Source organism: Eublepharis macularius, chromosome 5, assembly GCF_028583425.1.
Source record: "Eublepharis macularius isolate TG4126 chromosome 5, MPM_Emac_v1.0, whole genome shotgun sequence".
Classification (NCBI taxonomy): domain Eukaryota; kingdom Metazoa; phylum Chordata; class Lepidosauria; order Squamata; family Eublepharidae; genus Eublepharis; species Eublepharis macularius.
Window position 1 is genome coordinate 148,226,045 of NC_072794.1, and position 12,883 is coordinate 148,238,927.

A 12,883-nucleotide genomic window follows, 5' to 3' on the forward strand; every position below is an offset into this window, starting at 1 on the left:
ATGCAATTTGGAGGCTTCAATGGCAGCAATAAAATATTGGCAAGAAGGGAATTGAGTCCCATTTTACAGATGGGGCATTGAGTCTCTGAAGGACTTTCTTTGAATACATTCTCCTTTTCTGTAAGTTGTGTTATCTTGTGCTTGGAGTCTTAAACTCGGGGGTGAGGAACCCTGTATTTCCCAAATAATTCAAATTGGTACACATTAGATTGGTAGAAAGTAAGGTATCTGAGAAATTGGGGGCAGGCATAGGAATTAAGACCCTTGGCCAATACACATTACAAAGTCTTTGTCTCCCACATGTCCTGTACACAGACATCTTCTGGGTTCTGAACTTCCTTCCCAGACACATGCAGATCAGGACCATGGGACTGGGGAGAGGGTTTAAGCCTGCCCCTATGTGGTTTTTCCAATCTGAAATAGTCCTGGGGAGCTACTATTTGACTGCTGTAGAACTTTGTCTGTAATCCTTTAGTACGCAAGTTTCTGCAACAGTACAAATAGCCCTCTGAGACCATTTCAGGTTGGGAGAAGAGCATGGAGGGGAAAGGTTGAAGCCCCTAATGGTGGTTCTGATCAAAATTGAGCCTGCACTGCTGGGCATTACGTTGCAAGTACTGAATACTCAGCATACATCTGATTGTAGTATTCAAGGAGGACATAATAACTTTGTAGTGCAAACTGGCTCTTGGTGAACAGGCGAAGAAAAACGAACATCTTACTGCACAATTTTATTTATTTTTTTAATGTCATTTATAGTCCGTCTTTCTCATTGAGAGTCAAGGCAGATTACATAGTGTGAGATTTGTACAATCAATATCTAGGACATTACCATAAACAATGCCATAGGGTGAATAAACTCAAATTTACGAAGACACAGCATTAGCAAGAACCCAATACAGAGTTGAAGAAATGCTGAAACAGAACATAAGCAATTCTAGGACTGACATTAGACAATATAGAACTACTCAGTAGGAGCATACTTGAAGCACAGGTAGCACAGAGAAACACATACAGCAGATAGGATCTATGGTAACATAGTGGTGAAATCCTAAGAGTGGCACCCTTTTAAAACCAATGACGGTCATTTACTTAGAATGATGTGATTCTACTCAGGATTGCACTGAGTATTCTTTAGCTCTTTGTCGAACATTACCTTTTTGTTTCCTAATCTTTTTCTAGAGCTACAAAACTGAGAAAGTACAGTATGAAGCCAAGAAACTGTATGAGAGAGGGGGGTGGTTTTGTTTTAAATTATATTTTGAGTGTGTTAGAATGTGAAAACAATGCCGATCACAGGAGCTCATGTTGTGAGCCTGAAGCTCATGGCTTCAGATTACGCTTCGACTATGTGCTAACTGTGGTTTCTGGCAATCTGTCTATCTGCTTTGACCATCCAACGATAATATTGGGATTGCTATACTGCTGTAACCCACGGAGTCGCTGTAAAGGTCAGATAATGTACGTCAAGTGCTTTGAATGTGCAAGAAAAGTATAATATAAATACTAAGTCACACCTCAGTGTTGGCAGTTCCAGCACTCTGTCCACCGGTTCTGGCTAATCTTTGTATCTTAAAACTACACCTGTGAACATATTTACATATTGAATGCATTTTCTTTATTCCGCCCTCCAAGGAGCTCAGGGCAGTGTGCATGGTTCTCTTTTCCTCTGTTTTAGCCTCATGAGAACAACCACCCTATGAGGTAGGTCAGATTGAGAGAGAATGATTGGCTCAAGTCACCCAGTGAGCTTCCATGGCAGAGTGGGGAATTCAAACCTGGGTCTCTTGGATCAATTGCCTTTTACCAAGCCAAATCACTAGTCCATCTAACTCAGGGCCAAGCTACACATGACGAATGACACTTGAATGGCAAGTGTATTTCTCCCTGTTCACTTGCCCTCCACTCAATCCACTTGCCGTTCAAGTGTCATTTGTCATGTGTAGCTTGGCCCTCAGTGATCCCCAGTGTGGGGCTGGGAGGTACCATGCTGACCACTTCCTTCTACCTCTATCTCACTTCAGAAGTGCTTACGTAACCCCCATGAGCTAAATGGTTTAGCCCAGTAGGGCAAAGTCAGTACCTGGAACCAGACAGCTGAGGAAGAGGCTGGTCGCTGGGGAGGAGCTCAGTCACATTTTATATTCTCTAATCACCTTGAATAAGATGATCAAAAACACGTATGTGAACAATAGCGACTAAAGTAGTGTTTGTGCATTATATTTATTTGGTATTATTACTAGAATCGTATTATTCTTGCAGAGCTGTAATTCCCAAGTTGAGGACAGAAGCCTGAGTTTCAGTTGCTTCATAATCGGTGGCAAAGGATTCTAGCACTTGGTGGGATCCCAAAAGCTGGGCCTTGCTTACCCTGAGTGGTTTCAAAGACGACCAGTTACTTGACTGAGCTTAAAGACATTGTTGGTTGCAAGTTTCTGGTTTTGTTGTTGTTGCACCTAGGAGTTGGGTTAAAAAATAGTTGCATTGTTCTGAATGAAGGAAAGTTTGGTGTAAAGAAATGTTCTTAACTTACATGAATGCTGCACATTTGGTTCCTAAATTAGCCCTATAGAACCCATACAAAAAGTGGTTATACTTAGAAGAAAAGCTCAGGAGACATCACTATGGTGTTTTCAGGCAGCATCACTTTGGAAGTAGCTGCCTCCATCACAGGATGACACTTGCTTGGAATTTCCAAATATTTTGTGATTGACACGGGCTCCCATAGCAGCCAATTCATGGTGGTGCCCAGTCACTGTTCTCCAAACTTCACAAGTGCTCACAGGATCAACGAGATTGGGAACCCCTGCACTAGCTTGTCATTGATACAGAGGAGTTAGCCGTGTTAGTCTGTAGTTGCAAAATAGTAAAGAGTCCAGTAGCACCGTTAAGACAAAAATGCTTCTGATGAAGAGAGCTGTAGTTCTCGAAAGCTTATGCTACAATCAAGTTGGTTAGCTTGTCACGGTCTCCTCTGACCAGAAGCAGCAGAGAAAGGCTGTTCTAAGGACCTGCTGCCCAAGATTCTTACCTGGAAATGACACAGATTAAACTTTTGATCCAGTGTGGTCTGAGAGACCAAGGTCCAAATCCCCACCTGTGCCACAAAGCTCACTGGATGACCTTGTGACAGTCCCAAACATACTTCATCTCCTTGAAGGAAAGATGAGATGAAAATACTCTGCTAGATCTGCATGGAAAGAATAGGATCCACCAGTTCTCTAATGGTAATATTAAAAGTCTGCTTATGTAAAGATGCTTTCTCTGAATCGTCTTCCTCTGCATCAGTACCAGTACTCTTCCGGATCCCCCCCAAAGGACTGGTCCAGGGTATCTGTCAATCCACCCTTCTCCAGCAGTGCACTGCGAATGGGGGCCTGCCCTGTGCCACTCCCTGTACGGATTGCCACCACCTGCCGTCTCTGTATTCCTCTTCTTTGTGACAGCATCTTGAACTTGGGAGGAGGAAAGATTTGCAGCAAGACTCCGAGGTTAACGCTTGGATGGATTCCAGGTGACACGGCGAGCAGGCAGCTTAGTGTGTGCTGCGGTGTTTTTTTAAAAAAAATGTCTCATAATATAGCAATCGGCAAGATGAGTCGACTGGATGACTGCTCTTTTTTTCCTTCAAGTGAAGTGTGTCGGTGCTTTCGGCATGTGTTGCTAGGACCCAGGGCCACCTGAACTGTTTATAGCAACTGCCACTTACTTAGGACCTGAGGTTGGTGCAGAGGGAAGGCTTGTAAGGAATACTTTCATCTGCAGTGTACAGACCGGCCCCTCACCTGACCTATACAGAGTCTCTGCCTTTGGTTCTGGAGCCCTTAAAGTATCCGCATATCATCTTTCCTCTTTCTCTTTCCTTCAGATTGCTTGCCCTTGGGCTAAGGGCAAGGCTGCCAGGATCCAGCCAGTATATCTCCCTCCCCCCCCACCTCTTTTCTTCTCCCCTCTAAACATTTCTTAAGTTATGCAATCTCATTCCCTTGACGAGAGCAAGATTGTGCTTCATACCGGATATTAGTGCTTTGTCTAGACACTCAGCCAATGGGACTGTTGCCATTTCCCTTGGAAAAATTATTCATGGCATTAGGAGACTGCACAAGTTGAAGGATTTCCTTTCTGCCCAGCTGAAACATATACCCCTTTGTATTGTACTACTAGAAGGGATATTATTGGTCAGTGGGTTGCTGGCTGACAGTTTGTGTCTTCCTGGGCACGGCATTTCTGTGTAGCCGCAATCCTCGCGGATTAGAGTCAGCAATTCAGTTACAATAGCATCCTTTCTCCCAGGATAATACAATGTACGTTTAGGTTGTGAACCACTGACCCCGTTTCTGGAGCCTACGACTCTAGAGCCATAAGCTATTCAGTATGGAACCAAGTATGGCTCTTTTTAGAAAAACGAAATCTTTAGGTATGTGGGACAGTAGACAGTATGTGACAGGCAGCAGTTTTTATGGGACTAAAAGGCTTCCTACAAAAGGGAAATGACAGAGGTGACCAGTTGCCAGTAATCCAAGTGCAAACCATGCATAAAAAAGTGTGCAGGGTACTCCAGTGTGTATGACTTATTGTGAGACCTTGTTTGTGGCACTTCCTAATAAAGAATGCACAACAATCAGTGTTTAAACTGCAATTGCAGTTTGTATAGTTTCAGTTATGAAAACGGACTTTCTTCTACTGGCTTGTCATTGATCTCTTGTTTTGAATTTTAATGTGGTTCTTTAATTGCTAAAGGTCACACACAGACTCTGGGTTTACGCCATGCAAGGTACAATCTTGGTTTGAAATTTTCCTTCCCTGCATTGTACCTATGTTTTTGGAGGGCCTTTCCACAGAGCTCTGCCTCAGTGATGTTAAAGTGCTGAATGAAGAAAAAGTTTTGTGGAAACTATCAAGAGGCTCTCGAAAGAATTTGGTATCTTAGGGGCATATCCTTCATGGGTTTTACAAGTAAAATCCAACACTGTGCTCTGATTTAAAATTATTTGAAAATATAGGATCTGTTTGCTGGATCCTATCCATCTTGACCTCTGCATTTCTTTCCAACAGCGGCCAGTCCAATACCTGCAGGAAGCAAGTAAGCAGGGTAGCCATCTCCAGCCACTAGGTTATACTATCTGGCGATCATAAGAATACTGCTTCTGAATGTGGAGGTTCCATTAGCTGTTATGGGCAACAGCCGTTGATGGATGTAAATTCCTTCAGTCTGAAGCGCGAAGGAGCACAGAAGTTGGAGCAGCCTAAATAATAAGTGGATGTTTTATTTATCGACTTACTTACTTCATTTAAAGTTCACCTTTTTGAATGAGGCTTGAGGCAGATTATGCAGTTTAAAAACAAGGCCATAAAATGCCATAATACATACAAACTACAAAATCAAACCTGGGTTACAAAATTAGAGAAGCATGTAACAACAGCAGTATCATATTAAAGGATCGACCACAATAGGAAAATCTGTTATAGGCTAGAATATTTATTCATTTATTTACTTCATTTACATCTTATTTCTCCCTAATGGGGATCCAAAGTGGCTCACATCATTCTCCTCTCCTCCATTTTATCCTCACAACTACTCTGTGAGGTAGGTCAGGCTGAGAGAGTGTGACTAGCACAAGGTCACCCAGCAAACTCCCATAGCAGAGTAAGGTTAAATCTGGTCTCCCAGGTCCCAGTGCAGCACTAACCACTACACATTTCTGCTAAGTGGGAATAAATGCTGCAGCTCGACTGTTAGCAGGAGTGAGCAGGAGCATGAACATCACTCCCATTCTACAGTCACTCCACTGGCTACCTATAGGGCTGCCAGACCCCCAGCGGGGGCGGGGGATCCCCCGCCCCCACCCTTCCACCCCCGCCCCTACTTACCTGGCCAGCGGGGGAGGGGTGCATCTTCCATGCGCGCCCCCCTGCGGGGCTGCGCGCCCCTGCGCACAGCTGCTGCCAGGATGCCTGTTTTGGCCTGGATCAGGGCCCCTGCAGAGCGCAGGAGCGTTCCCGCGCTCCACAGGGGCCCACAACGGGGCTGATCTGCGCCAAAACGGGCCCAATTCAAGCCAAAACTGCCCCAGATTGGGCCCGTTTTGATGCGGATCGGGCCCGTTGTGGGCCCCTGTGGAGCGCGGGAGCGTTCCTGCGCTCCGCAGGGGCCCACAATGGGCCCAATCCGCACCAAAATGGGCCCAATCCGTGCCCATTTTGGTGCAGATTGGGCCCGTTTTGGGCTGCTGTGAAGTGCAGGAGCGTTCCTGCGCTCCGCAGCAGCCCCCAACGGCGCAAGCCAGGGGGCTGCGTGATGATGTCACTTCAAAGTGACGTCATCACGCTTGGAGGAGTGCGCACGCACCCCCCCCAGGTAAGAGCCAGGCCCCAATCTCCCGCTGGGAGATTGAGGGGGACTGTAGCTACCTATCAGTTACTGTGCTCAGTTCAAGTTATTGGTTATTACATACAAAGCTCTTCACAGCCTTGGCCCAGAATACCTATGGGACCACCTCCCTCCCTATGTCCCTCCACGGCAGCTTCACTCATTCAAACAGTGTCTCTTGCAGGTGCCAGCCTGCACATGGGCAAAATCAACTGCAGCCCGTACATGGGCTTTCTCTGTGTTGGCCCCTACCCTGTGGAACAGCTCCCACGTTCTTGGCTTTCCGCAAACAATGCAAAACTGAATTATCCAAAAAGGCTTTTTACTCAGATAGGAGGGCAGTATTGTAGGAGAGGGGTCCCAGATGTTTCGCTAATGAGTTAGGAACCATAGATTTCACCATTATGTTGCCTTACATATTATCTGTTGCTTTAAATATGTACTCCTATATACAACATGTGCTTCATGTTGTCTAATGTCAGTCCTAGAATTGATTATGTTCTGTTTCAGCAATTCTTCAGTTCCATATTGGATCCTTGCTAATGCCATGTCTCTGTAAACTTGTATTCATTTACTCTATGACGTTGTTTATGGAAATGTCCTTGACACTGTATGGAAATGCCTGCCCTTGTCCTCGCTACTGATTGTACTGATCTCACACTACGTAATCCGCCTTGAGTCTCAGTGAGAAAGGTGGACTATAAATGACATAAATAAAATAAAAATTCTTCTAATTTGGGCTTTCTGCTCCAGGGATGACAGTACTAGTTGCACTAGAAGTGATAATCATTTATAGTTTTATCCCATCCTTATTCCAAGGTGATGTGGTTCTCCACTCCTCCATTTGAGCCTCACAACAATCCTGCAAAGTGGGTTAAGCTGAAGCAAGTCATCCTAGAAGTTTCATGGCATGTGTAAATTTGAATCCAGGTCTTCCCAATCCGAATTAAACCCCTACGCCACATAGATATTGTGGCCATTCCAGTGCATATTATAACAGAGCTGTCTGGTTAGTTTTTTCCTGTGATCTGAGTGGGCCAAAATTCCCATCAAATTTGGGGATAACTTTTCAGTGCCTAAAGAATATAAATTCTGTTTTTTCTCCACAGGGGCTTTTTTCCCACTCTGAATTTCCTACAGGCAAAATGTGTTGTTGTTTCTTTCTTCATATTTGTTTCCCTCTGGAGGATTGCTATAAATTTAAGAAGCCAAAAAGGATAATGTTTCACTCCCAGCAGTTGGAGTTTGAGCTCCATCTTCTTAAGTGGGAGATAGATTGAATAAATACCATCAGCCAGTCTGATTTTTCTACTTAATCTTGAGTTTCCTTTCAGTTCCAGAAGACATTTTTTAAAACAGGAAGTTATGCGGTTGTAAAAGGGAAGAGATCTGTTGCTCAGCAATTCTCTAATTAAACTCTTTCCTAGGAAAAACAAGCTTATCCCTCTCATTATTTCTTTTATTACTGAGAAAGACAAAAAAGGGGTTTTCTCACCCTCTGAAATATTGCTTTTTTATACTAAGAAGGAAAAATGGGCATAATTCTGCTAATTATGCATTTTTGTCCTAGATTTGGAATTTCCGGCTGATTCTGCACATGTTGGATAATGCACTTTCAATGCACTTTAGCAATCGTTTAGAAGTGGATTTTTCATTTCACACACGAAAAATTCAGTTCCAAATGGTCTCTAAAGAGGATTGGAAGTGCATTATCCAAATTTATTCCAACTGTAACAATGTCAACAAATCCAGAATTGGCCAGATTTTGGATTAGGGAAATCTGCCATCACTACATGGAGGGAAAAATAAGCGAACGTCAGAAAACCAGTGAACATAAGACAATTCCAGACCAAAGCAGTGAATGTCTGAAATCTCAGAGAGATCCCATCTGATTGTCAGCATGCATTGGCTTATGTCCCAAAAGTAGTTTTTTAAAATTTGTTTATATGCTTCTCCACTTTAAACATCCATGAAGTGGTTACAGCAACAACAAAATAAATCACAACCAATTCTCAGTACAACTAGAGACAACATCTAACATAAGAAGATATAATCAACAAAGCCAGCGAGCTAATCAGCAGTGTAAAACCACATCAAGCACTACTACACAAACACCTGGTAGTTCTACAAGATAATAAATAGATCTTATTTAAAAGTCATAAAATCAGCCGATAACATTTCCGACAGCATGCAAAACGAGGCTAATGAAAATTGGGCAAAGTCCAGAGACGTGTCTGGAAAAGAAAGATCTTAACAAAAGGCCAGGAGAAAAGTCTTCTTCACCTGACAGCAGAAATCCAGAAGATCAGGTTGCCAGGTGAATTGCTGTGTGCAGATACATATATGGATGTTGATCCTACTGCTTTGTGTATGGGATGCAGAGTTTTCCTGCACTCCTCTCTGTTTCTGCAGTCCCTTCCAACCTAGGGTTTCCAGCCCTCTGACAGCATTGAAGAGGCAGAGATTGTGGAAAAGGGCAGAGTACGATGCCATGATGTCACTTCCTATTGCATACCTGGAAGTGATGTCATGGCATCAACAATGCTCTAGGAATCACCCCAATCTCTATGGTAAAAACTGCACTGTGAGAGTTCTCTCCTTTTTACAGCATTGTTTAATTAAACATGTTTTTTAAAATGCAGTTTGTACAGAGGCAGAGGCCAAAGGTACTGGAGAACGGTGTGTGTGTGTGTCATGGCCTGGAGTCTCCTGGCTCCTGTGTGTTGCACTACAACAGTGCAAAACTCTAGCTAGATAACAGCTGGATCAGCAGAGAGGATTGTGTGTTGAAGCCGCCTTTGAAGTTGCAAAGATAAGCCCATCCGTCAATACTGGCAAAATGGCAGAAGGTGGCTTCAAATCAACGTTGAATTTCTGCAATCACCTTCCCCCTTCTCTCACTTGACAATTCCAAAATAATGCTCTGGAAAGAAGTGGTCCCCCTGCAATAGCTGCTGGGACCCTTCCTGCAACTATATCTGTCCCCCCCTTTCTATATTGCTATCATACACACATTGCTGAGTGTTACTGGGCATTGAATTTACCTGTGATTTATGTCCATCAGCAGGGTTTTACAGTTTGGATTGGTATTAGAGAAGTTTTATGTATCTGTGTTATGTTGTATGTTTTATTGTGATTTTGTTGGATAGATATTATTGTTTGTATTGCTTTTAATTGACGTAAATTGGTTATTGACGTGAACTGCTTCAAGCTCGTAATTGACGAGAAGCGGTATACAAATCAAATAAATAAAATTGGTTGGAAACCTTGCATGGTTTTCAGCCCTTCCTCATAGGTTTTATACTTCTCTTGAAGGTGCCAGCATATCTCTTGCAACCTAGGTTGCCAATCAGCTGGATAAACAAAACATTTTGCCTCTTTAAAGAAGCTTAATGGGATGTTATTTATTAGGTAATATTATTGACTTCCATGCCATGAAAAACTTCCACTGCCCATTTCCACACATGAAACTGTAGTTAAAGGGGCAGGACATATTTCTCTAGGCCTGTTGGCAATCCTAGGCCTGCTGGTGATTAAAGAAGACTCATTCCCATCCTCAACTCCAGCTGTAAGCAGAAGCCATTGCTGCTCTAGCAAGGGCAAGCTAACCCAGTAGTGATCTCTGCCTGGCCCAGACAGGAAGTGAACAAGCTCGTCCAGGACAGTACAGGAGATATAGTCTTGTCTCAAATCTTCTCTCATTGCCCTAGCCTCCCCTGCTGTAGATCTTGGACAGGAAAAGGATACTAGCTTGAGAAGGCTAGCTGGGGAGGTTAGGCCCAAGTAAAATAGCTGACTGTTGATTGGCACAAAGATGGCAAAGGGCAAGACTCACTGACTGACCTGGGGTGAAGCATGGTCCATACCAAGGCCCACCCATCCAGGGGTAGGGCAAGTGTAGTCAAAGGATGGAGTACACGTACCCAGTGACAGAGCAGAGGGATCACAGGCAGAACAGAACGGTCAAGAAAAGAAGTGGTAGTGGTAGGAATGCTGGGGGCGGAGGATCCCCTGCTCCCACCCTCCACCTCACTCCTGCTTACCTGGCCAGTGGGGGAAGAACATGTCTCATGAGGGCCTGCTCCTGGGCAGCACAGTGACCTCCCTGGTAGCGCAGTGCACTCTCACGTGCTGCAGTGACCCAATTTGTGTGAGATTCAACTGGAATTGGGCCCTATTTGGCCCCCTGGGAAGGGCGGGAACACTCCCAAGGCAGCGTTTGAAGCATACAATGATGTCAGTCACTTCCCGGAAGTGACATCATCACGCAGGCTGGGAGACAGAGGAAACCATATGGTAGGTGCCAGGCCTTTGACCTTCCACTCGTGAGGGGGTTGAGGGACCCGGCAACCTTAGGTAGTGATGAAAAGAGCCGTCAAGTCATCGCTGACTTATGGCTACCCCTGCCAGAGTTTTCAAAGCAAGAGACTAACAGAGGTGGTTTGCCATTGTCTTCCTCTAGCATCCCTAGTCTTCTGTGGACATCCCCCATCCAGTTACTAAACAAGGGCAACCCCCACTCAGCTTCTGAGATCTGACAAGATCGGGCTTGCCTGGGCTATCCAGGTCAGAGTAAAGGAAAAGTACTGAAAGAAAATACTTACTAATCTTAACATGAAAGCTGGGAATTCAGAAAACCCAATAGACAGATGGTTATAACTTTAGAATGCTATAACAATATGTCAATTTTCATTTTTTTAAAAAATGATAGTGAGGTGAATAGTGAGGTGAAATGGCCACTGCGGGGGCCTTGGGCCTGGAAAACAGGTGGAAGCTTGCCTTGTGGAAGCTCGGTGGCAGCTGCGCTGTATGGGCAGCCACAGCATCAGTGAGGAAACCACACAAGCTTGCCTTCATGCAGAAAACACCAATATGTTTTGCTACACTCTCACCTCATTGAGGTAGGGATCCATTTCAAACACTTCAGGTGCACACCTCCAGAACAAGATGTGTGAAAGGGCTAGGGTTGCCAGCCTTTAGGTGGTGGCTGGAGATCTCCAGAAATTTCAACAGAACTCCAGGTGACAGAGTTCAGTTCCCCTGGAGAAAATGGCTGCTTTAGAGGATGGAGCCTATGGCATTATATCCTGCTGAGGTCCCTTCCCTCCCCAAAGCTCACCCTCTCCAGGCTCCGCCTCCCAAATCTCCAGGAATTTCCCAAACCTGGAGCTGGCAACCCTAGAAGGGGCCTCTTTTCTCCTTAAAAAAATTTCTGTGAGGCCATCACACCTCTCCATTGGCTGAAGCTTACTCAGCAAGTGTGCTTTGCAACCTTGGCAACAAGACCAGCCTTGCCACAGACTGAGCTTGTAAAACACATATTTGACTGCTAAGGCAGAGAGGTCCATGCGGGAGGAGAAACGTGGGCTTGTGGGGGAAACACAACTTCAGGAAATCGACACACAATAAAGCTTGTCCCTGGAGAAACTTTGTGTTTTCTTGCAGGTGAAATGAGTCTCTGGGGTGAGTGGGTAAGGTTGTTCTATCTGGTACGTTAGACTGTGACAGGAGTTGTGGTGAGGCGGGGTATCTGTAGTGAGCAGGAAGAGCCATTTGGTGTGACCACCTTGTGTGACCATCTGTAAAAGATTATACCCTTCGTGCTAATAAAGCTGGGATTCAATCAACTTAACTCCAGGTATCAGGATTCCCCCTCACTTCCCTCCTCGAAGGCCACAGGGGGGTTGTGATTGTTGTAGATCATGAACCCTGGAAGGCGGGGGAGAGAGAGTGGAGTTTCTTGGGGCTCTGTTGACATTCTCTTTTGCTGGGAACTGGTGTGCTTCATGTTATGCTGACAGAGGGCTTGACCATTTTTCCCCCTAATCTCCTCCTCCTCCTATGCCCCAAGCTTTTATTTCTGGTCACGATAGGACATTTCAAACAACCTCTCAATTTTCAGAGCTACAAGTAAAACAGCCACCGAAGTGCGCACTTTTCTTGATAAGGTCTTTGTTTTCTCCATGGGCCAATTCGGTAATGGAACCCAAGGCACATTTGGAATCAAGTCTAGCTGGTGTTCTATGCCCTGTTCGGTCCAGAAAGCGGACATGGATTGCCGTGAATTAATTGTTACACTGACATTTCCTACAAACATGTAACATGTAGGCAACACACCTGTGTTGTAACATTATCTATTTATTTATTTATTTATAATCCGCCTTTCTCACTGGCATCCCTGGTGGGTTTCTCAGTGCAAGTGAAATACAATATAATCAACAGGTAGGATGTTCACTGAGCAAAGTAGAATAACAAACAACAGGACATTCAGTGAAACAGATACAATAGACGATGGTAGCAGGAAATTTGAAAATAAGCATAAAGCCAAGCACAGAGATGAAATCTTTCTGAAACAAAGTATAACTAATGTTTAGCAATGTGGAAGCTCCCTTTTGGGAGGTGCACAGGTGCATGTATGAATGCAGGGGCGTTTAAAGATGTGGGAATGTGGGTTTGTGCTTCTTGTGTTTGCTTATAAAAGCTGCATAAAGCACGGGGCTGCCCTGTGACACA